The following is a 25,914-nucleotide window of genomic DNA, read 5'->3' on the forward strand; positions in this document are numbered from 1 at the left end:
ATTCTAACGCCTGCGTCACAAGCCATTGCGGACATTCCTGGTACGAATTTCATAAGCTTTCAAACTATTCTACTCGATGTGAATATTACTATTAGTACTGCATGCTATTACTATATATGACGGAATGTAATATATATGTAAGTATGTCTCTCTACATATTATTACTACATACTAATTACTATATATTATTTAGAATTAGCACTTTCCGTTGTTCTGTTTTTCTTTCTGGTAAAGGCACGAAAACATTCACTTTTGACATACAAGCATTTGTAGTTCCTCTTGTACCAAACAGATTGGTAAAATGTAATATTTTCTTTGAGGGAGAATAATTGGTAAAATACATAAAATAAAATAATTGAGATATGCCATAATATTATACATACACATACACACACACATATATGTGTGTGTGTGTACATGTACTTATATATATATATATATATATGTATTATTTAAAATATTATTAAAGTAACGTCAGATTATTTTACAAAAGAGTTTCAAATCGAATTTCATATCTCTCTTCAATATTCCTTTGCACGATATTGAATTCTGAGCTCCTACATAAACTATTTGAAATTATATTGGTTTGCTGTTTCCCCATGCTGATTTAGCTTTTAAAATCTATATTTTGGTAGTAACACTGTTCATAATTCGTCAGCTATTAAATTATATTTTTTCACTAAATCGTTTCAATTTGCTGGTAGTCAATATTGAATATTGAGAAACAAAATTACTCACATTTAAAAAGAGTATAACTTTCTACTAAATCATAGTGAGTTGAGTTGTACCAATTCTAAGAATATGATTAAAAACGAGTTTTTCACGAAATTTCAGATAGATTCCAGAAGTACATAATTACATTTTACAAGTGTGTTTTTTTAGTATATAAATCCAGGATTAAATCAGAAAACCAGTGAGTGTTTAAAACTGCGGTTGGCTTTATAAAACTACATACAGATTCCCCTCCCAAAATCACATATAATTAAACTCAGCTTTAGTGTACTGATGTATCCACAAAAACATTATATATGCACAGAATTGTCAATTAAAATAAATGTAAAAGAAAGTCCAGTGCACATATATAAGGCTAATTCCACGAAACTGCTAGATTATAACATTTTACAGCTGTTATGAGATTCGCATGTATGTATATACATATATATATATATATATATATATATATATATAAATATATATATATATATATATACATATACATATATAATCAGATGAAACCCATATATAACATACGTTTGGAAGCCATCCAACGCAAAAATAAATACTTTAAAAATAATGTTTATCGATATATTTCGGCAAAGAACCTCGTCCTTATTAAGATTCATTTTTCCTCTTGCGCCTCCTGATGGAATGGCAGGATACGTTTGTTTAGTTGTAGCCCAACTGTTTGGTATTATATGATCACAGAAATAAACAAGGCATGTGCTAGATTGGTTTCGTGTTTAAAAGCGTTAATATATAGGGAATGAAATAGAACATGTATATAAAATATGATTTAAAGCAATGCAACACCCAAAACTAATCAACAATTAAGAAATAATATATGTATAAATATATATATATACATATATATATATATATATATATATAATCAATAATATTTTGTAATCTCTAATCTAAAGTTAATCTACCGCAAATTCGATTTCCAAAACATTTGCAAACCTTTTTTACAAAGTTAAACTTTTATCTACTTCAACGTTCCTTCGTAGTTTAATAAAAGTGCACGTTAAAACGTTTTCATAAACAAAATTAAATAAATCTAGTTGGGGAATACGTGCTTATCGCAGAAAATAAATTAGTTATTGCCTATGTAAGAATAATATACATAAATATATTAAATCTGATAAAAATTATTAATGGCTCCTTTATATTTATCAAATTGCGTATTTGTTGTATGTTTTGCGGCATATAAACTGCCCTTGTTGATAAATACAAATTTGAATATTGATTTTTCAATAGAATTTAAAATGAAAACATGTGTTACGAATAATTAGAGGTGATTTGGGTGATTGTAAATTTACAAAACAGTGAAGATCTACAGTGTTTGTTTATCTCCATATAATTTGGATTGCAGAAATTCCCCTTCGGACCAAAGTACAGTACGTTTGCAACAATAGATGCATAAACATAAAAATCCAATACATCTACTCTGACAGCCACTATCTTATGTAGTTTACGATCAGCATTTCTGCCACATTCACTCGTGATAATAAAATGCTACATTACATCCGATGAGCGCCACCATCACAATCGTCATATTTACAAAGAAAAAGTTTCTATTTTTGTATTTTAATATTTAGTGCTCCCATTGTGACCAGTTAAGACCTACGATATTGTGCTTGCACCGCAACACACACATACTATAATCGTTTCATTTCCTGATGAAAAAATAATAAATTCCTCCCTCTCAAATTCTGCTCATTTTGATTGGCTGATACCTTACTAATTGCATATTCTAGAATTAACTTCTACAATGAATAAACGAACGCTCCATGAAATTATACCATTTGGCGCCGTTCTATACTTGGTGAAAACTAACTAAATAAAACATATTAACCGATAGTCGTGGCTCTCTTTACATTACAGTCGCATGAAAAAACTTTTCAAATTAAACTTATTTACCGATTAGCGTCGCTAAAAAAGTCAACAAAATTGAACATATTACCCGATTGTTGTCCTATTCAACAGATGACAATCGTTCTAAGAAAAAGAAAAACGTTAAACATATTAATCGATTGGCGTCGGTAAAAACATACAGAATTACACATATTAACTGATTGTTGTCGATCTCTACAGATTACAATGATGCTGAAGCAAAACAAACAACATATAAACATATGAAACGATTGGCGTCGCTAAAAACAATACAATTAAACATTTTAACCAATTTTCCTCGCACTCTACGGATTACAATCATACTTTGAATACGAAAAAACAGTAAATTTACCGATTGTCGTACCTCTCTTCAGATTATTGTACTGGAAAAAAAAACGAATTTAAACAGATCAATTGATTAGCGTCGCTATATACAGAAAACAATAAATTATACAGAAAAACAATATATACATAAAACAATATATACAGAAAAACAATATATACATAAAACAATATATACAGAAAACAATATATACAGAAAACAATATATACAGAAAAACAATACATACATAAAACAATATATACATAAAATAATACAAACAGAAAACAATATATACAGAAAAACAATATATACAGAAAACAATATATACAGAAAACAATATATACAGAAAAACAATATATACATAAAACAATATATACAGAAAACAAAAATTAGTTTTTTGTGAACAAATTTTACATTAGCCCCAGACCCACAATTTTATTAAAGCAGTACAACTTTTAAAGGTTTTCATATATGCTGATAAAAAATCCCATTTCAATTCGGCAGGCACAAGTATTTTTCCATTGTTAAAGGTATCTCTTTCGAAAACCGTTCTTAACAGAGGGCAGTTTGGGTTGTCTATTCCGAAAGTGATTCTTAAATTCGGAGAGGTTGGGGTGTCTATTTTGAATGCTTTTCTAAACTTGTGGAGTTTGGGGTATCAAATCCGAAAGCTGTTCCGGATTGGCCACCACCAACAGCCACCGTACTTTATTTTTTTACGAGGGAGGGAGCATTTTCAACCGGGCATCGTCGATTAATGGGTCTTGCTAATTTAATTATATTTTCTTATTTTTATCACATCAGCACCTTTCGAGGTATAATAGACGTGATAAATGTATATAGATGGATGCTTAAACAATTTCACAGTACTGGCTATAATATAATATGTAATATCTGAGGATTATATGGGTACGTTATCAAGAAAATTGTTTAAATAATTTTTTAAAAATGTAAATACATAGAAAACGTGGAAAATGATAATAAATATTGTTATAACATGTATATATATATATATATTATATATTATATATATTTCCACAACATATTATATATATATATATATATATATATATATATATATATATATAATTGGTTGTGGAAAAATATATTCCATAGAAAATCAGCATTACGTGCTTACCCTAGAAGCCATCTTCAAAGTATATATATATATATATATATATATATATATATATATATATATATATATATATATATTTAAAGGGGATTAGAACAGTAGTCTTAAGAGCAGAGTGTATTTTAATGTGATAGTAAAATTACTAATTTAATTAAAATACAAGAAAAGAGCAGTGCTCCTTGTAATTCAGATATATAATAAGCTCGATAGGCAAATATCCTAGAGCTACTTTAATATTTAGTAATGTGATGGACAATTTAAAATTCAAATTAGAATTAAAAATTTAAAAAATATGTTCCATAAGAAGGAACAACAACAAAGTCAATAATTTGTACGATCGTTTCGGAAACAATGTTTTCATTGTGATAGACATTAAACCACGGACACTAATTTTGACATATAGTTTTTTTTAAACAAAGTCTCCTCATCAGCAAAAGTATTGTTTTTTTTTAATATATGTAAAAGACACCATAAATAAACCTAGCATTTTTATATAAGGCAGATGTATCTTTTAATTCTTCGCCTTTTGAAAACCGTAATTATCGTCAAAGCATTCATTTCGATGTTCATTTTAGCTTATGAACGCATGAAAAAATTCTGTATGCCAAAATTATTGTCCGTGGCTTAATGTCTATCACAATAAACACATTGTTTTCCGAAACGATCGTACAAATTATTGCTTTTATTGTTGTTCCTTCTTATGAAACAGATGTTTAATTTTTAATTCGAATTTGAATTTTTAATTGTCAATCACATTACTAAATATATATATATATAGAGAGAGAGAGACAGAGAGAGAAAGAGAGAGATAGATAGATAGATATATAGATATGTGTGTTTGTGTGTGTACATTATATCATTATATGAATGACTTAGCGATATATGAGTAAAAATTCATGTTTTATACATATGTATATATATATATGTATATATATATATATATATATATATATATATATATATATACATTTTTTTATTACATTTTCACCCCAAACAACGCACATTGCCACTTTGGTGTAGGGGGCAACTATCGGGGACGTAAGCTACTGGGGTACTATGTAGGGGGGTTGGGCAGTAAAATATCGGTTCACGTTACAGTTGAATTTCTGCATACTAGTACAGTTGGGGAATCTGGAAGCCGGAATGGAATTCCAAAGTCTAGCGGTTCTGGGGAAGAAACTACTAAAAAATATATATGATAAGAATAATTAATAAATATTCCGATGAAATAAAGAAATAAAAAGGAACACACCGAGTCGGGGTTCATCAACGTTCTTCTTTATTTCAAAACTTACTGTGGGTTATTAAATTAAGAAAAAGAGACACCAGCAAGAATATTTGTAAACTGTCTTGTGACAAGGGTGACGCTGTTCCATTTCTGCCACGGAAAAAATATCTTGGAAATTCAAAAAGAAGGAGGGGTATGGTGTGTTTTTTAAGAGACGGGGATGTTTAATAACGTCATATAGCCGTTGAAATGGTTTAAAACGACATCCTGCAGTTTATATTCTTCCTGGAAAAATATACCCGTTAAAATTCAAATATATGGATATGTAAATATGTCCGTTAAAATTCAAATACAGGTGTGTAAATATGTCCGTTAAAATTGAAATACAGGTGTGTAAATATGTTGATTAAAATGCAAATATAGATGTGTAAATATGTCCGTTAAATTTCAAATATAGATGTGTAAATATGTGCGTTAAAATTAAAATATAGGTGTGTAAATATGTGCGTAAAAATTTAAAATATAGGTGTGTAAATATAGCCGTTAAAATTCACATACATGTGTGTAGATATATCCGTTTAAATACAAATATTTGTGGGTAACTAAAATGAAATGAGTGTGTTTTTATGTATTTTATTGATTGAGATTACTAGTAGTTCTTATTAGAAGAGGTGTTTCTATTGTGTGAGACGGTTACAATAAAAGTATGCTCCTTTAATTAAAATTTACTTATTAATGGCGCTACGCTTTCATCAACACACGACCTCACACACACACTCAGTGTTTTAGTGAAACAAAGCAACCACTAAAAAGCATGCACATATAAACACAGACCACACACCTCCACACGGGGAAAAGGAATTATAAATAAGACACAATGTAAAAGGAACTAAATTTAAACGCAATTCGAACCTAATTACCTTTAATTGACCCAAATGTAAAGTTTGAAAAAGTTTAAAGACATACTTCTCTGTCACTTACTAGAAAGAGCGTTTATTTTGTTTATTTACGGAATCACTCTTCAAAATAAAGTCTTTCCACAAAATTTCTGAGGCCGACGTGAAAAATTGTACAAAAATCGTCCAATACGCGTAAAAGTACTTCAATAATTAGAAAAAATGAAAATATCAAATAATAAACAAGTATATAAAAGCGTAATAATTGTTGGTGATCCCACTCATTATATATATATATATATATATATATATATATATATATATATATATATATATATATATAAATATATATATATACATATATATATATATGTATATGTATATATATATAATATAATATATAGAATATATATATATATGCAAGATTATATATATATATAACCTTGCATATATATATATATTCTATATATTATATTATACACATATATATATATATATATATATATATATATATATATATATATATATATTTCATTCTCTTGTTTGTCCTATTGTATAAGCTCCAATAATTATTTTTGATCTTGGCATTATCCGGATAAGTCACCTTTTGTGGAATTGATCTTTCTCTTTTCTCCTTTACTTAAAGCTATGTATATATATATATATATATATATATATATATATATATATATATATATATATATATATATATATATATATTCTATCACTTACATATACCGTCTATATCGGTGTCTCCTTCTGTATCGGATATGTAAACTTTATACTTCATCAATCTCTGAAGGAAACGTGCCTAGCATTACCACTGCCACGGTACGTAAAATAAAGAAAATAAAATCTTGAATTTCTTTATTAAATTTCGTTTATGAATCGAAATATAGAATTTAATTTTAATGCATAAACAAGTAAAGTATGCAGGCACAGTGGACGAGGGTAAAAACTGACTAAGTTCAGCATTTGCCACTCTCATTTATCCTTAAATGTGCCCAAGGGACGTCAAATCCGGAGTGAAAATGAACAAACTGTGCAGTTTTAGACCTTAACATATGTGAATTTGAGTTCTGCACCATGCAAAGAAAAATATATATGATTAAATCCCTATTCCCCCCCAATTAGTGCCAAAAGTCCCCAAGGCCTTAACATATTTAAATTTGAGTTCAGCACTACAAAAAACTGCTAAATAGACATACACAGAAGATTTTGGACAAATCTGGTAAAATAGTGCACAAATGGAGTGTTTTTATTAGCCCTAAAAGAGACCCTGGTGGACACCCAAAAATTATCGAGAAGTATAGACAAACAAAATTGATATAGAAATCATTTAGTTACAACTTTTCAGAAAGTTTTATAAAAATCCAATGCATCAATTTTTTTTGATAAGCAAAAAAGTGTCAATTTTATCCATTTTAACCCGTAATCCATCCTAAGAGGGGAACCCGTGTTTTCACGGAAAATCCGTTCTGTTACTTTTTATTCATATCATGTTTAATGTTTGTAAAAATTTCGAAAAGTTCCAAGACGTAGTTACTGACAAAAGTGCGGACAAACAAACGGGCGATCGGAGGAACGACCAAAAATGGCTTTACAGGTTCACTCTTCTTTTGTCGAGGATTCTATAGATATGTTTATTTAGTGAAAGAGATTCTGCATTTGTTTTGTCTTTAAACAATTTAATGTTTGAATTTTACATTCATTTCAATAGTACTTCCTCTAAACAGTAGATGTTCTATTACTTTATATATATATATACACACACATATATATATATATATATATATATATATATATATATATATATATATATACCGATGAAGACTGGAGGATCGGTCGAAAATTATGTACCTTTAAAAAAAGTATTTCAAATTCTCTTTTCATATTATTTTGTATTCCTGCAGGTCACCAATTGAAAACGAATAAAGAAAAGTTTTAAACTTTTATACTTTACGTGTTCTTTTTTATACATTTCCATTCATATATATATATATATATATATATATATATATATATATATATATATATATATATATATATATAAGGAAAAATCCGCATTGATTTTAATTGGACACATTCTCTATAAAATTTCAATAAGAAATCTACAATTAAGCAACTCGACGGGAAACTAAAAGAGCGCACATATTGAATTTGTTTATCGATTTTATTTTAGTGCTGTAAAATTATTTTCGTTTCTCTAACTACGGCTTTGTCAGGCGATTGTTTCTCTGGTAACACTTTTATGTAGAAAGTATTTTTCATCGATAACTGCGTAGATGTGATGAAAGGGCCTCTTTTCAACTGCGTTCATACATTTGTATAAAATGATTCGTTAATTATACTTTCTGTCCGCACTTGTATTTAAAATAACAGCCAAGTACGTCCAAGGATGGAGTACTGCTGCCATATCTGGGCAGGAGCTGCTAAAAACAGCCTATCCTGCCTTGACAGAGTACAAAATAGACTTCGTGGCTTAGTGGAGGGGATTGCCCTTTTCTCTACCCTGCAACCTCTCTCCCACAGAAGAGACGTTGCGAGCCTATCCTTGTTTTATCGTTATTTCCATGGCAGGTGCTCGTCTGAACTCCAATCTCTGGTGCCCCCTCGCCAAACTTTCACGAAAAACACCCGTCTAGCCGAATCCACTGTGAAAAATTTCCCCCACTCTTTATCTGTGCCTAAATGAAAACGTGGATTCCATGAACAAAGCTTGTTTCTTAGAACTGCACGCCTGTGGAACTCTGTTCCGTCTGCCTGCTTCCCACCTGACTACAACTTGGATGTGTTCAAGTCCAACGTTAACAAATACTTGCAATACTCCTCATCCCTGAGTGGCTTCCGGACCTTGATAAGTGGTGACCACTGTGTAAAAATAAAAAAAAGCATTTTTCAACGTGCCAAGTTTAATACTGCAACATAGTCTTGGAAGGTTTTATGTATAATCAACTGTTTATTACAGATATATTTTAAACTGGCTTAAACGTCGCTTGACGTTGGTCGGAAATCCATGGTAATTGAATAAAATTCAGTGTCAAAGCCCAAACTAAAATTAATGAGCAGTAACACAATTAATGATCACTAATTAATTGATATTTTTTTGTATTGCAGACTATAATCCTGAGTTTTTAGTTATTATTTAACAATATTTCAGCCAATTAGTTCTCTGGCTTTCGGTGGTTCGTTAAATACGACAACTTGAAATTTAGGATAATAGTCCGCAATAAATGAATTATAAATTAATACAAATTATTCATCTCAATAAGATTTCCAATCTACTAAATACTAATAGGGTTTTTTAGCATTATCAAAACGAAGATCAATAATAAATATATAATATTACGACTATAACTACTTATAATAATAACCTTCATGATAATAGAAATATAATGAAGTAAAGGATAGGGTTTATACTGAGAAAATATAATACTACTAAAACTAATGATAGTACTAAAACACGTAATAGGCACAGAACGATAAAGGTAATGGTAATAACATTCAATAACGAAATATAATGTACTAAGCATAATATTAATTGTCATATCAATAAAGGGCAATCAAACAGTAAGCATAATGATAATAATAATAATCGTAATACTAAAAATCAAAATAACAAGAATAGCAATAAAGCGCAATATATGATACAGCTAATAAAACTACTGGTGCTGTAATAGATCGCATGTAAGCGCGTATGAGGAAATAAGCATCAGCTGTTGGGCAGCTTGCTAGCAAAAATATTAGCAGCAACCGGTACAACATGTGTACAAATTAGCAAATAGCGGAGAAAAAATACCCCCCGTTGTTGACGGGAGAAGCATGTTGTGACCTGAATAAGCTGGGCGTGTGAGAGTCGAGGGCAAGTAATCTATGGCTAGCGCCGGCGTGAGTTGTGGGCGACAGTAAATCTTTATAAAAGCACACGAGTGTGTGAAATGATTTTGGAAATATAATAAAATGCATTTCATTTGCACTGAAAGAATGCCGAATTCTTACTTCTTTTCTGTTTTATTTGTCTGCTCCTTTGCGATGGTATCAGACAGCTTGAGGGTCCGAGAGAGGTTGGAACTGTAGCGACAACATTATAACATAACGACCATGAGACATCACACTACTACTACTACTACTACTACTACTACTAATAATAATAATAATAATAATAGGAAGAAGAAGAAAAAGAACACTAATAATAATAATATTACTACTACTACTACTACTACTAATATTAAAAATAATCAAAAACGAAGAAGAAAAAGTAGACTAATACATCAATATAAAAAAAATAAAAATATGAAGAATGTACAGTAGTAAAAAAGTAATTGTAGTAAAAATAATAGCAATTATCACAATACTAAAATTTATGCAACGCCACCACAACGCAACAACACAACTGCAACAAAAATAACAGCTATAATAATATAATAATAATAATAATAAGAAGAAGAAGAAGAAGAAGAAGAAGAAGAATTGCAGTGCCAACATCGACTGCCGCTAGAGTAAACACTCAAGTTTTTTTGTTTTTTTTACAGTTTGTTTGTTTATTAAATTCTGCAGAAGATTCCGGTAAGTCTATCAAAAAGTCCGGTCCGTGTAGCATTAATACATATAGTAAAACGACCAAAACTAAGAACAACGACACAACCAACAACAACAACACATTCTGTAAAAGCACCATTTTACAGTTGTTACTTTGTAGTGGATATATATATATATATATATATATATATATATATATATATATATATATATATATATATATATGCACACAAAGTTAAAATTATTCAAGAGAGAAAACTCCTGATGAGAACGAAGTTGTGAAGAATGCTCAATTAAAAAGAGCTAGATATAATATATTTATTTATATAGATAAATATTACATTGTAGCTACACTGAACCAACTGTCTTACCCATTACAATGGTCAGTGTAGCGACTATGTAATATTTTCCTCTATAAATAAATATATAATACAGACACACACACACACACATATATATATAATTATATATATATATATATATATAGTACTAACTTTACCCTTTTTAATTCATAGTTTATGTAAAACAGTAAATTGCGTTCGAATAATTTTTGTTTGGTGTGTGGGGACCAAAATAACTTTATTCGATCTGCGCTGTCCCCGTATTTTAAAACGAAATACAGAAATACGTTTTTCAAGTTTAAATTTAAGTTTTACGTAAAAATTATATTTGAATTATTGTTTCTTGTTTGTTGGGGAGGGGGCAAAATAGAGAAATCTCACCGCGGTTTGTGCGCATAGGTATTTAAAAGATAAAAAGTACGAACCGATATATATTTAGATGTACTTTTCAAGTTGAATGCAATGTTTTTGTAAAAATAAGTAAACATACTTTTTAATATTTCTATTGGTTGCGGGAGCAAAACTCCCGTGGTCAAATCCCGGTTGTATACACGGTGTGTGACAATATATATATATATATATATATATATATATATATATATATATATATATATATATATAACATGTTATATATAGATATTACGTTCAAGTGTAAATCAAGGTTAATGTAAAAAGGGGAGTGTTTGGATAATATTCTTGGTTTGAGTAAAGGAACAACTTCCAAAATTGTAAACTGGTTTGTGCACACGGATATTAGAAACGCTAGCTTTTAACATTAACGAAATGATATCGTATTCTGCGTTAGTACTGTATATGTGAAAGAAATAATTGTTATTTTTATTATTATTATTATTATTATTATTATTATTATTATTAATAATAATAATAATAATAATAATAAAATACTTGTAGCAGTAGTTTTTGCAAAACAATCCTTATAATGATAACATGCGTACAAACAGCGTTCACTGTACGAATTCAAAGGAGTGATACCTAACTCTATTTTAACATGGTATGTAATAAAGCCGACTCCAAAATATAAAAAAGCGTAATTTCTACTATTGAGGGCAGCCGTATATACAAATGGCGTACACAGCGAGAAGAAACTCAAGCAGTTCGTAAATAATTTGCGTGTTTCAACGTATGTCTCCGTATAGGATAGTTAATCTAAATAATTTTTGAAATTGATAACATTAGTATATTGCAAAACAAAGTAAATTGAAAATAAGACAATTTATTAAATATATATATCGGATTTTTATTTTATTTGGTTAAACGAAATCGAAACTAAAACCTTTAACCTTAATGTCCGTACCTAGCTGCTGATTGTTGTCTATTCCGTCATTCTAATGAATAAATAATGAAAGTGGACCATTTTCGATTTTAAGTTTTTAGTCAAGTAAAAGAATTTAATAAACAGTTGGCATTTGGGTATGCATAATAACTATACAAAAGAACCGTTTGTTTTGTGTTCGTTAGTGGATAAAATTTAAACAAGGGTTAATACAAACTACATGTGATTACGTACTTGAGAGAGTTAATCTAATCAGATATATTCAAATGTTTTGGGTTTCTAATGAGGGTAGATATTTGTTTGCTGTCCCTCACAGCAAAATGTGACACAAGGTAACAAGGTGGGAAAAGGGCAAGCTTCTGTAAAGGAGGGGTACTCTTACAGTTAAAAAATAGTCTGGACATACCTAGGTATTCCCCGGTCGGGCTGCATCAGGCAACAAGTAATAAACTAGCCCCACCGAAAACCTAGTGGACCTCCTGAGTTATACCCAGTGTACCCCAGTCACACAGTCACTGGGCCGGTTCTCGGCCCTTCACCTGTTTGGCTGAGTGTCAAGAACGGGTCCTTGACGAGTACTCTACCCAGTTTACAAGCCGCCTAAGCAGCAAAGAGATTTATCCCCATCATTTCTAATAAGGGTATGACCCCAATGATTTTGACGAGTTTACTTATAACACCCAATGAGAAGCCTCCAAATTTATTATAAAGTATCGAATTTATGATTCAGTTAGGTTCACTGTCAACCTTCGTCTTTAAGCGATTGAATCGTTACTGCATTGATTCCTCGCCGCCATCTTTGTTAATAAGAATTACTCAACACTCAATATCGTGACTGCATTGATTTTTCGCCGCCATCTTTTTTTTATTAAGAATGACTGAACATTCCAGACCCTGACTGCATTGATTCTTCGCCGATTTGATTTACTACCACCATCTTTGTTCAATATAATGTCTCAAAAATTAACAGGATAAGTTATGATATTTGTTAAAAAATGATAAAATGTGGGTATTCTAGTTCGAAAGCATGTTGCAGTATTAAGTGAAATTGCTGAGTGTGAAATATTAGAATAGTAATGAGTTTGTTTCTTTTATATCTTGACAGAGATTATACGGGGAAATCGTTTTTATTTTATTATATATAGTGATAACATTCTGTTTGATTTCATATTTTAAATTTTAGTTACTTTATCATACTTAAATTGCATCGAACTTTTCTGTTGACGACAAAATGAATAAAAGAATAAAATATTCACCTGTTATAACATAACTTTTACGACTATAGTTGATTTGCAATGAATTGCTCACTTGCTTATAAACAAACCAATTAACCTTGTTAATGTAACAATATGGGGTTAATTTCAATAAAAGTAGTAATGAACAAATTTAGTGTCAATCGGCTCATTTGTGGCAGATGGATAACAAGAACGCGAGTTATACGCTTCGCTTTTTGTACATTAAAGTGCAGAATTATTCAATTAAATTTAGATGCCTAAAATATAAATAAATGTTTGCGCATGACCTTTAAATATATCGAGTGGAGAGGCCATTTTAGAGAGACTGTGAAGAATATGTACTATTATTTATAGGTCTACTTTAACCCGGAAATGTAATGCATATTAGCGCATCTGTTGTTACCTGGTCAGGTTGGTGATGATACAGCCTTCTCGAAGTAATCTAAAATCCCAGAACATTCATAATAATGATTTTTTCATGGTTCTTTTAGCATTTCAATTATATTTAGCAAATCAAAAAAACAAACAAAAAAGTAATAATTTCCTTCTACAAAATAATCAAACCGAACACTATTAATACGTAACTGAAAATATAAAATACCTGAAATGCAAATAATTTTGCTAATTATTAGATTCGGAATTAAGTAAAAGTAAGGGATTGATATGATGTAAAATAACACAAACAAAACCGTTATAAATGGGAGCTTCAACATAAATACGGAAGTTCCATACGGATTAATCGACTAGCGGTGATATAAAATTGCTACAGTTTGTTTGACGCAGTGATGTCTGAAATAATATTTACGTACATTTCTAGAATCAAATTGCAAATAATAAGTATGTTGGTCTGCCATATTAACGTTTAAAATAGCATTTAAATTGTTTTTTTTCCGTAGACTAAGTGGTTAAAGCTGAAAATTTTCAGCTATATTCGGATGCAAATCGTTATTCTAACTTATTGTATTTTACTACGATGAACACATTTTTTACCTTCAAGCTAGACATGATAGTGTGGAAAAACAATAGAAAACTTAATCAAAGTAAACATGCATAAATTGTGGGGTCCATTGTTAGAAAAGATACTTTAAAAAATATTCAACCATAAATATATACGGAAACTCATAATAGATAAGACTGTCCAAGAATTGGCTTTAAAATCGACTCTTTTTCCAAGATTGAGAAAAGAAAGTCAGATGCGTTAAGGAAGATTATGGGTGAATTGTTTTTACTCTCGGTAAAAATAGATTAAATAGTTTCTCACCAAACATTGCAGTCTCTTATTGAAAATTTAATTAGAGAGAAAATACTAAAAAAGACAGTTGAATAAACAGATCGTTTTGCTTTTCTTGGTCGCTATAAAATATATAAAATATAATGGGCAACTTATACACCAAAACTTTATATTAGCTGAGTTTTTATTACCAAGTCATATTTGTATTTTATTTTTATTGATTTACCAAAACATCAATATATTCTACTACAAGAGTTATGGCGTTTGAATCATTCTTTTGATGCGATTCCACGGTTGTGGTTACGCTTTTATCTTACCTTTTTTTGCAACTGTAGAACAACTGAGAAATGCTGAATTGAAATGTTTTTATAGACTGTTAAGTAGAAAAAATCAGAGACGAGAGTATTTTATATTCTTTACTATTTGTAATTAAAAAATTGAAATAGGTGTACACTTATTAAACTGAAAAGGAAAAATAAGATAAAAGATCTTTCTGAGACACGTGTGTCAAGGGTGATTATACGACATGCAACAAAAAAATTAAGTTAAATTATAATATTATCTTTGTGTACGCGCGTTTTTTTATATTACGATTATAGTAAAATAACGTATCATATATACAGGCATGCACATACACACACCCACACACACACACGCACACACACAAGCATATATATATATATATTCATAGATAAATATCAAAAGTCAATATTCCAAATATTAAGACGTTGTGTAGTTTATCGTTTATTTCCTTCATCATAATACATGTCAATATTGACACCAACTGTTTCGTAGTACAGAACGATTTATGTAATTATTATGTAATTTGTTCAGTTATTCCGTCCTTACGTATCAGACGAATAGCAACTATTTAATTTTTAAAGCAAATGATAAAAGATGGCGTAACTAAAAGCAAACACACTGGCAAGTTCGCTTCTGATTTTCGGATTTTGTAATTACTTTCATCTTCCTTTATTTTCTTTGAAAATTTATGAGTTCTTATTCTTCATATGTATAAAGCGGAATAAATGCAAACATTTATATGATAATTGCATGGATGATTCTACGCTACGAAACAGGTGCTGTAAAAAAGGAACATTGTAATATGCTGAACGAAGAACATGGCAAAATAAAAAAAAAAGGGAATGTAGACTTTTTGTCATGTATGTTCTGTAGTTCATAAATTATAAGATTGGTACACATAAAAGAAGCAATATGATTGGATAAGTATTTTACCCATAAACACACACACACATACTCGCACGCACACACACACTACATACACACACGTATAGATACGTGTGTGTGTAGTGTATGTGTGCATGTGTGTGTGTTTATGGGTAAAATACTTATCCAATCATAATTTTCCTTTATTTGTACCAATTTAATTGTATATATATATATATATATATATATATATATATGTGTGTGTGTGTGTGTATGTGTATGTGTGTGTCTTATGTCTTATAAGTCACTGTATGTATATACTATTATAAATAATTAAATATGTTATCTATACATACCTTTATATATTCTGTCAGATGAATTACGCATATCTTTACGTTCCACAAAAAGGTCAACATTTAATATTTGACCATTTTTAGTGGATTGCAGCAAAGTCTTCTTGAAGAAAGGAAGCTGCTGATTGACAGGAACATCCTGGGGAAGTAATAAAACCAAAAAATTTCCTATTCGTGTTTTTTTTTAGATTGAAGTCTACTTCGATATAAATCACAAACCATGATAATTACAATTATGCACCGGCGTTTTTTTTTATATATCTTAATCTGCATTAAATGTGGTTTCTATATCCATACTAATGTATAGAATATCAAAATGACTGTTTCAGAAATCTATATTTATATTGTCTTAAAAAGTAAATAGAAACAAACATAAAAATATTACTGAAAAATATATCATTTCTGTCATAAAGAAAATATGTAAGATTTTGTTCCAGACGAAATTGATAATGACTCACAGAAAGATGCTGTTATATCAATGTACACACATACACACATATACACACACAAATATATATATATATATATATATATATATATATATATATTAGTAATAGGACGATGTAAATATTGCTTCAAATTCCGATACAAATTCCGGTTCTGTTTTAAATTATTGGATTCCGATAAGATTTACGATTTAGATTCCAATTCTATTTTAATTTCTAAACATACGTTTGTTTTTATGGAGAGGATCAGATTACTGCAAAACCCCAGTTACATAGTGTATATATTTTCGCAAATACAACAAATACACGTGCGTGCGTTTCCTAAATTAAAGTTTAAATTTATAAATATTTATCATATTATCATTAATACGAGCCGCGAAAATAAAACTTTTTAACAAAACCAAGAAAAAATCGTTGCGGGAATCGGAAACTAGCCATATTTTTTTTCATGTTCCGATACCCTCTAAAGTTCTGATTTTCGATTTGGGATTCCGTTTAATGGTCCCAACACTAATATATGTATATATATATATATATATATATATATATATATATATATATATATATATATATATACGTATGTATTTGGAAAATAACTCAGTCGGTTATTAATCCTATTCCTAGATTTAACGTTGATACTAAAAGTCTAATTTATTTCTTTTATTGACAGATTTTTTTCAAACATCCATTATATAATCGTTATTGCACATATTCGCAAGCAGTTTTAGGAGTTTACGCTTGATACTATAATTTTGAAAAGAATCTTCTAGATACATTGTTTCAATTTGGAGGGGTGGAGGGGGATATTTGGACACTTTCGTTGTCTGCCATTGTTTTTTTTTCTGAAAGAATTTATATGTATTGTACTTCTTCGCATGCATGTTAAAAATAGAGATAAAAATGACAGTTTATCAAAATTGTGGATAAATACTTATACGGAAAAATGTAATATAAATCATAATGTAAACCATCCGGCCGATCCTTTTCTGAACCTTTCCTAGTTCCCACATCGTACTATTATTTTTGTGTACCTAAAAAAATACATTTAAACCAGGTGAGTACCTATTTTTGGGAACTATAGTATCCGGCGGTTTCACCTGTTTGGCAAACGTTCCTCGAAGACCGGCCTAATTTTCTCCCGAACATTAACTCAGCCGACGTCATCTTTGAAGGAGCATTTTCATATGGCATAATTAAGTAAACTTGTAAAAACCGCTGCAGCGCCTTTTCTGAAGACTTTCCTTTAGCCTTCTTCGGGACTCTTTTCAGCGTGTCTAGAAACCTCTCTGCATACACGTTCGATCGGGGATGATAGGCTGGCGTTGTTATTTGGTTAACCTGGAAATCCTTGCAGGAGTTTTTATTAGGCATTTGAAACTGTCCGCCATCTTTTATGAAATAAGCTTCTCGTCGTTTTGTTTCTGTATTGCCAATTGCTTCTCCTCGGAACCTTCTATCAAGTTCTAATTGTTGGTTTTGAATTTCACAATTGTCAACATCGGTTTTGCAACATCGTCCATGTTTTGGAAGGTTTAGAATTACTTAAAATGAGCTTTTCCAGAAACAACACAATTCGTTGATTTATTATTCCTATTATACCACCTCTAGAGAAAACAAAAAAAACTTTACAAAATTCTTTATTTATTGGTTATTTAACGAATATTTATCATATATTTATTTCCTGGTGTGGCAATTTTCCTAAAAAAATAATTCGGCATTTGTATTTATCTAGAGAGCACTAGATTGCGTTTGCCATTTTTCAATTTTCGTTAAGTGCAGATACTGGGTTCAATTCCTTGTTGATTTTACACATTTTTTTCATATTTTTCCTAAAAAAGAATTAGTATTTTTTCTGTCAAAGAGAGCTTATAGTATTTATTTAATATTGGCTATTCTTTTCGATGTCTGTACGAAAAATAATAGCCTTTTGTCGTTAACACTTTAATTGTGTCGTGCCTAGAGAAATCGTTTTTTCTTCTTCGACATACTGTCCATCGACCAGTAAAAACTTTATTTTAATCGGATTAAAATCAGACGGCGTTTTTAATTTTTGCGAATACTCGCTTTAGCCAATAAAATATGCTATCATTTACTGCATTTGCGTGAGTTTTTTTCTCCTCCCACGCTAATGTCTTTTGACCATAAGCCGTATTAGTGAGACATGCTTTTTAGAACGACAATTTTGTTTTCAACATTACTTGTATTTATAGAGATGGATTTTCTTGTAACAATGAAAACTTAGTATCGTTAAATCAGTGTTAATAATTTTCCACGCAGTTTTATGAGTTATGTTTCAACTTGTAGTTACGTTTTTAGTAGCTTTTTAAACAGAAAGATAACACTTTCGACGACGTTTTTGTAAAATCTTTTTTCGGTAAAATGCTCCCTTCTTTTTCGAAGTGTTCTTTATCCCGTGTTTGTGCATTTTTACGATCGAATATATTTTTCTCCCAACGTTGACAAGTAGTTTACCATTCTTCAGCGAATTTATGAAAAAAAATACTTTGGAATTTTTGAATTTCTACGTGTGTTTTATTTTCTTGAACCATTTTGGTCGTCAAATGTTGTTTTCCAATGACTATTTTAGAGTGAGTCCTTGGCCGAATATTCGTCATCCAGTTGTTGTAGATTGATCCGGGAAGTTCTTGAATTATCCTTTTCGGCTAGGTATAGTAGACCCGTGATAGGGGTCAAAAATGAAGGAAATCACATTTATGTAACGTGTAAAAATATAATATATATTATCATAAATAATACAGGGACCACTTGATTGGTATGAAGGGAACGGGTTCGTAGCATGCGGTAAAACATGGTCGGAATGTTTCCATGTAGCATCTGAAACCAGTGGTATTTATAGGACTAGTTGATTCCACCTAGTTTTCAAAATAAGGATGTACCACACAACATAAAGCTTGTCAAAAAAGAGGTGAGGATCATAGGAAATGAGAGAAAAATATCCTCATCTATTTTTCTATTAACATGTTTAACATATAAAGAAATGATAAAATAAAAATATTGAAACAAACAAATTTTTTTGAAAACTTTTCTTTGTACTTTTTTAAATATATTGTAACATTCTTATCTTATGCGCGCATGAATTAAAATTAACATTTTTACTTTTATTTTGTGCAAGATACTCTTTTTTAATTTACTGTAAACTTTATATTTTCTTATTATGGTTTGTTTTAATTAACAAAAAATATTTCTTTTTGACATATACACACACACACACCCACACCCACACACACACACACACACACACATATATATATATATATATATATATATATATATAATCACGCACACAGACAATATTTTCGTTGTAACAGGCCTCATCAGTATGGCTAGACTAGCACTTTTCCCAGACGTGGATAGAACCCGCAGCCACTGTGTTGGCAGCTTTACCCATTGAACTAAGAATCGGTACTCGTAAGTGAGTTATCAAATGTTTATTAGATAAACATCTGCTGAACCCTTAACAGTGCTCTAACTGATTGTTTGTAAACAAATAGAAAGCGGGTGTTTGGGTGTGCGTATGTTTAAGAACGGGAATGTATAATTAAAATAAACAATGGCTACAGTTTGCCATGCTTATCTTTTCAAGGTAGCAATAAAAGACTGTTTCTTTTATTTATCTTTTTAAGCACATTTTTCTAAGACATATTATCAAAAGTTTCAAATGGCTTCTTTTTTACCTACTCAAATTTTAAGATCTAAAAGAACTAGATGACTTTTCTGTGTTTATTTTATTCAATTCGTATTCGAGTTTATTCATTTCATTCGTGTTTAATCATCTCTTATTTGTATCTGTCTAGATAATTTGTATTAAAAATTGTAAAATAAAAATGTTGATACGATCATTGATTTGATCTTCAGCATTTGAATAAAGTTGTTTATTTAATCAATTCACACGTATATTTACGATTGGATAATTTAACTTTCTTTTACCTAGAAGTCTATATTTTTTATATTATTTTGTTTAGAGGTACGTGTGTATTTATACTGGTATTTATTCGTATATTCATATATATAGATATATATATATATATATATATATATATATATATATATATATATATACGTGTATATATATATGTGTGTGTGTGTTTGTGTCTGTGTATGTCTGTGTCTGTGTCAGTGTGTCCGTGTGTACGTGCGTGTTTTTGTGAGTTATTCCCTTACAGAAAATTTATATTTTTACATTTCTATATCATTTATAATGCTAGTATTAATAAATATGTTAATATATCCATTTCATCTCTAATAATTTATTAGAATTTCTAAATAATTATATTAGATTTTATTCGTATCATATTTAATCTGAGTGTAATAAGTTTTATGAAGACTTTCTAATAAAAGTGATATTCTCTTTATTTGCATATCTCCTCCTACGTGATCTTGCCGGTTGCGTTGTTCATTCTTTTCTTATAAAAATACTTTGTATTTTTTTAGTAATATACATTCCTGGCGTTTTACCTTATTTCTCCTTTTAAAATTCTGTTGAATAACGCATGAGAGAAAAAATGTATTTTCCTTGCATATTTATTATATTTTAATTTATTCAACTGATTCTTTTGAACTCTAATTTCATCTCATGGATGAAAATATTCGTCAGGACGTTCGATGTGTTTTCTGCATACCCTAAAACTAGCAACTATGGGGACTATTTTATTGTAATTTTACTTACCAATCATTCACTATCCCTCCTTTAAATGCTGATAATTTGGAAGTCCTTTATTTTACCGTTGCTGACATTATCAGGGGTTGTTCTGGGTCCGAATATGCAATGCACTTATTAAAAGCTGTTTACGACAAGCCTCACCAAATTATCCATGCAAGACATTTACCTTTTACACGTCTACAACGCGCAAATAAGTCTTTAAACTAGTATCTATAGGCTTTGAATCGTTTTGCCGCTGTTTATTCCAAGATGTTCCTGCTGCTACCAACAGGGATGAATTTGTCCACGATGTCTTTATACGTATATCCCTATGCGTATGGGGTAATCGGTATATATATATATATATATATATATATATATATATATATATATATATATATATATATATATATATATATATATATATATATATATATATATGATTGTTGAGCTGGATTAAATCCGACGATATGAAATAAAATGGAGGTGGAAGGACCTGGATACTCAACGTTTCGCCCGATTTATGCGGGCTTCTTCAATGACCATCTCTCTTGAAGAAGCCCGCATAAATCGGGCGAAACGTTGAGTATCCAGGTCCTTCCACCTCCATTTTATTTCATATATATATATATATATATATATATATATATGTGTGTGTGTGTGTGTGTGTGTGTGTGTGTGGGTGTGTGTGTGTGTGTGTGTGTGTGTGTGTAAAGATATAATACAACTGACTATTGACCTCTAATATGTCTTTAAGATTCCGGAACGTTCCTAATTTAATGTCTTAAAGATTCCGGAACTCTCCTAATTTTCAACACCAACATATATTTACTTCGCGGAAAATATTTACCTTTCCTTCTGCCTTTGGAAGAGACATTCTCGGAACATATTTGTTTGTTACTTCCGGTTTGGATTTATTCAAATGTTTTAGATTACTCTATTGCTTCTAATCTTTTTCCTGTGATTATTTTTCGTACGACCTGGCAGAAATATCCCCCTCAAAATTGAACTTAATCCAACGTTTAATTGCCTAAGCCGTATGATATGCCATCTACGAGGGGAGTTCAATAAGTAATGCCCTTGACCCGCTTCCTGTTGTCTGATCTAGCCGAAACTGTGCATGTGCAATAATTTATATCTCTACGGGTTGGGTGGCAAATTACAGCTCTGAACCAATTGTGGTTTCTGTTTTACAAGTGTTTGAACTGAGTCAGGTGTGAAATGGAGCCGGTTGAATGTCGAGCAGTGATCCGGTTTTTGTATTTGAATGGACACATACCACAGGAGACTTTTGATGAAATGAAAGAAACTTATGGTGATAATGCCCCATCATATGACCTTGTAAAACGCTGGCATCGCGAATTCAAACATGGTCGAAAGTCTGTGGAAACAGTTCCCAGACTTGGTCGCCCGCCTTCTGCCATTGATTAGGAATCTGTCCGTAAAGTTGAGGCTGCCATTTGGAAGATCGGCGCATTACTATTCGCCAAATAGCCTAAGATTTAAAGATAAGTACAGGGTCTGTGGAGACTATCATTCATGACCATTTGCATATGAATAAGGTGTCTGCCAGATGGATTCCCAGATTGCTCACACCATTCCAGAAGTGAGAACGGGTCGAGTGCTCGATGATGAATTTGGAGATGTGCCAAGAAGATGAGTTAAAGTTTTTCAAAAAACTGATTACACAGGATGAAAACTGAGTCGATCACTATGATCCAGAGACCAAAGCCCAGCCAATGCAGTTGAAGCACTTGGACTCACCACCTCCGCTGGCAAGGTACTACTCACATTCTTTTGGGACCAGGACGGAGTAGTGATGACAGATTTCCTGGCAAAGGGTACCACAATTACAGGAGCCTATTATGCTTTACTTTTGAGAAAATTAAGGGAAGCTATCAAAATCAAGAGGCGAGGCAAGATCAGTAAAGGTACCATCCTCCTGCAGGACAACGCTCCGCCCACAACTCGCATGTCGCCAGATCAGAAGCACGGGCGTGTGGTTATAAAATCCCACCTCATCCTACCTACTCTCCTCACCTTGCACCCTCTGACTTTCACCTCTTCCCAGCCATAAAGTTGTTTTAGAAAGGAAAGCGTTTTCCAAATGATGCATCCTTGATTTCTGAAGTCCCGTCGTGTTTGGGGGACAAACTTGGGGCGTTCTACAAAAACGGTCTCCAGAGCTGCATCAAACGATGGTAGAAATGCATAACTCTGGGTGGTTCCTATGTAGAGAAAGACTAATAACTGTGCCAAGTTTCGTTGCTCTACTGCTATGGGAAATGGGTCAGGGGCATTACTAATTGCACGCCCCCGTATACTTAAAACATATTTATAACTGTTTTATCCTGTTCAATGGTATATAATAATATGACAAAATACGCCGAGTGGAATGCATAACAAAAGAAGGTCTATTAGTACTTCGCAATAATACAAATACAAAATGGCTACTTACTTTTGAAGTTAGATTAATTTAACTGAAGGTAAAGAAAAAGGAACTTAGGGTGTGAGAGCTAAACGCTCGTCCCTAGGAAGCTTGGTTAACCGGAGTACACTTGTAGAGTGGAAGACGCGAGACTGGCAGGACGCAAGGATGCAAACGAGACAAGACGTCCTACCTTAAAATGCTATCTTTTTATATCCTGTTTCGTATCCGGTTCGATACGTAGTTATGTCCCTTATAACACCTCCTCCTGAAGCTGAAATCTTCCCGAGTTTAGCATTAATACCGCTTCCGTTTAGGATCAGGACTTAAACGACTGATGACATTCCTTTTTTTGTGTGTGCGCTTCCTTTTGGTCAGAGCTTCCTGCGGTAAAGAATTATGCCCAGCCCGTATTGTAGGCTCAGGGAATACATTCATGGGTCCGTGTATACACATCGGTTTTTGAAGGTCAAATGTGTCACACAATGTTTCCATTGGGATTTCCTCTGTATTTTCCGACATTCTGGAGCGGATTTTATTAATATGTCTTTAATATGTCTTTTACAGACAAAACTTGGGTCTTGAATAATATAGACCATGTTCCCAATTCTTTTATGAATTATACCGGCCACCCAATGATTTTTCGTATTTTGATTTTTTTTTTTTAAATAAACTTTATCTCCTGGGCAATAGCACTTTACATTAAAGTTTTCTTTTCTAGCCACTTTCTTTTTATCCGGTAGAAGTCTATCGAAAATGGATCTAATTTTTCTGGCGAAGATAAGTTCTGTAGGGAATGCATTTACATCATTGTTTGGATTTGGGTGTTATTCTGTCGATCGCTAGAAATGTTAGTATTGTTCGCTCATCTGTGTCAATGTTCATATTGTTCATAATGCCCGCTCAAACGTGTCCACAAATTTCTCTGACAACCCATTCGACCTAGGATAGTAAATAGGTGTCGTGATGTGTTGTATATCAAGTGAGTTGCAGAATGCTTTAAATTCGTAACCTGTCAATGCTGTACCATTGTCACTCACTATGGTCTTTGGTACACCAAACCGGCTGAAAATTTCGTCAAGTGCACTTACAGTTTTCATTGATGTTCGATGTCTGATCTTGAATATCTCCGGCCATTTGGAGAAAGAGTAAAAACGAACATTTAGGGGTCCAGCGTAATCAATATGCAGTCGTGACCAGAGCAAGTCCGTCTGCGGCCACGGAGTCTTTTTTACCGGAGGATCTCCGGCTTCTAACTTAAATCCTTTGCACAGTTTTCCAGCTCTTTATCAATACCAGGCCAATAAACGTAACCTCAAATTAGGGATTTTTATCCTTAAAATGCCAGGATAACCTGTGTGAAAATCATTTAGCATTTTTCTTCGTAATACCTGTGGAATTATGATTCTATCAGCATACATGAGTACATCTTCGCAAATGGAAAAATGTAATTTTCCTTTTTATTTCTTTCCGTCCGTCCTTCTTGATTTTTCATTTTGCAGCTTCTCTTTTAATCTCTTTTAGAGTTACTTGGAGTTCACGGATAATATTGAACATTGAATTCGAGCATTCGCTTTCATCTTTAAGAGCTGCAATTACCGTCTCTTCCAAACTTTCAATTTTTTTTAATCAACCTTGACATCCGTGTATCCCAGCTTTTTTGATGACACATGCTCCATCTTAAACTGATAGTTTAAGAAAGTTACAGCCAATCGCCATAGTCGATTTTCGGTATGCGTAGGGATGCCTTTCTTCGATCCAAATATCGTGATTAACGGTTTATGATCCGTCCGTAAAATGAAGTTTCGTCCATGGAGAAAACGGTTATAACTTTTTGACTCCAAATATTATCGAGATAGCCTCCTTTTCAATCTGGCTGTAGTTTTTTTTTTCTCAGCTACAAGTAAAGTTCTTGACGCGTGAGCGATTGGTGTTGTTGTTCCATCCTCATACTTATGGAGTAATGCAGCACCAACTCCGTAATCACTGGCGTCTGTTGCTAGTACCATCTCCGTTTCTGGATCGA

Source organism: Euprymna scolopes, chromosome 9 (assembly GCF_053919585.1).
Source record: "Euprymna scolopes isolate OS-2025 chromosome 9, ASM5391958v1, whole genome shotgun sequence".
NCBI classification, from domain to species: domain Eukaryota; kingdom Metazoa; phylum Mollusca; class Cephalopoda; order Sepiida; family Sepiolidae; genus Euprymna; species Euprymna scolopes.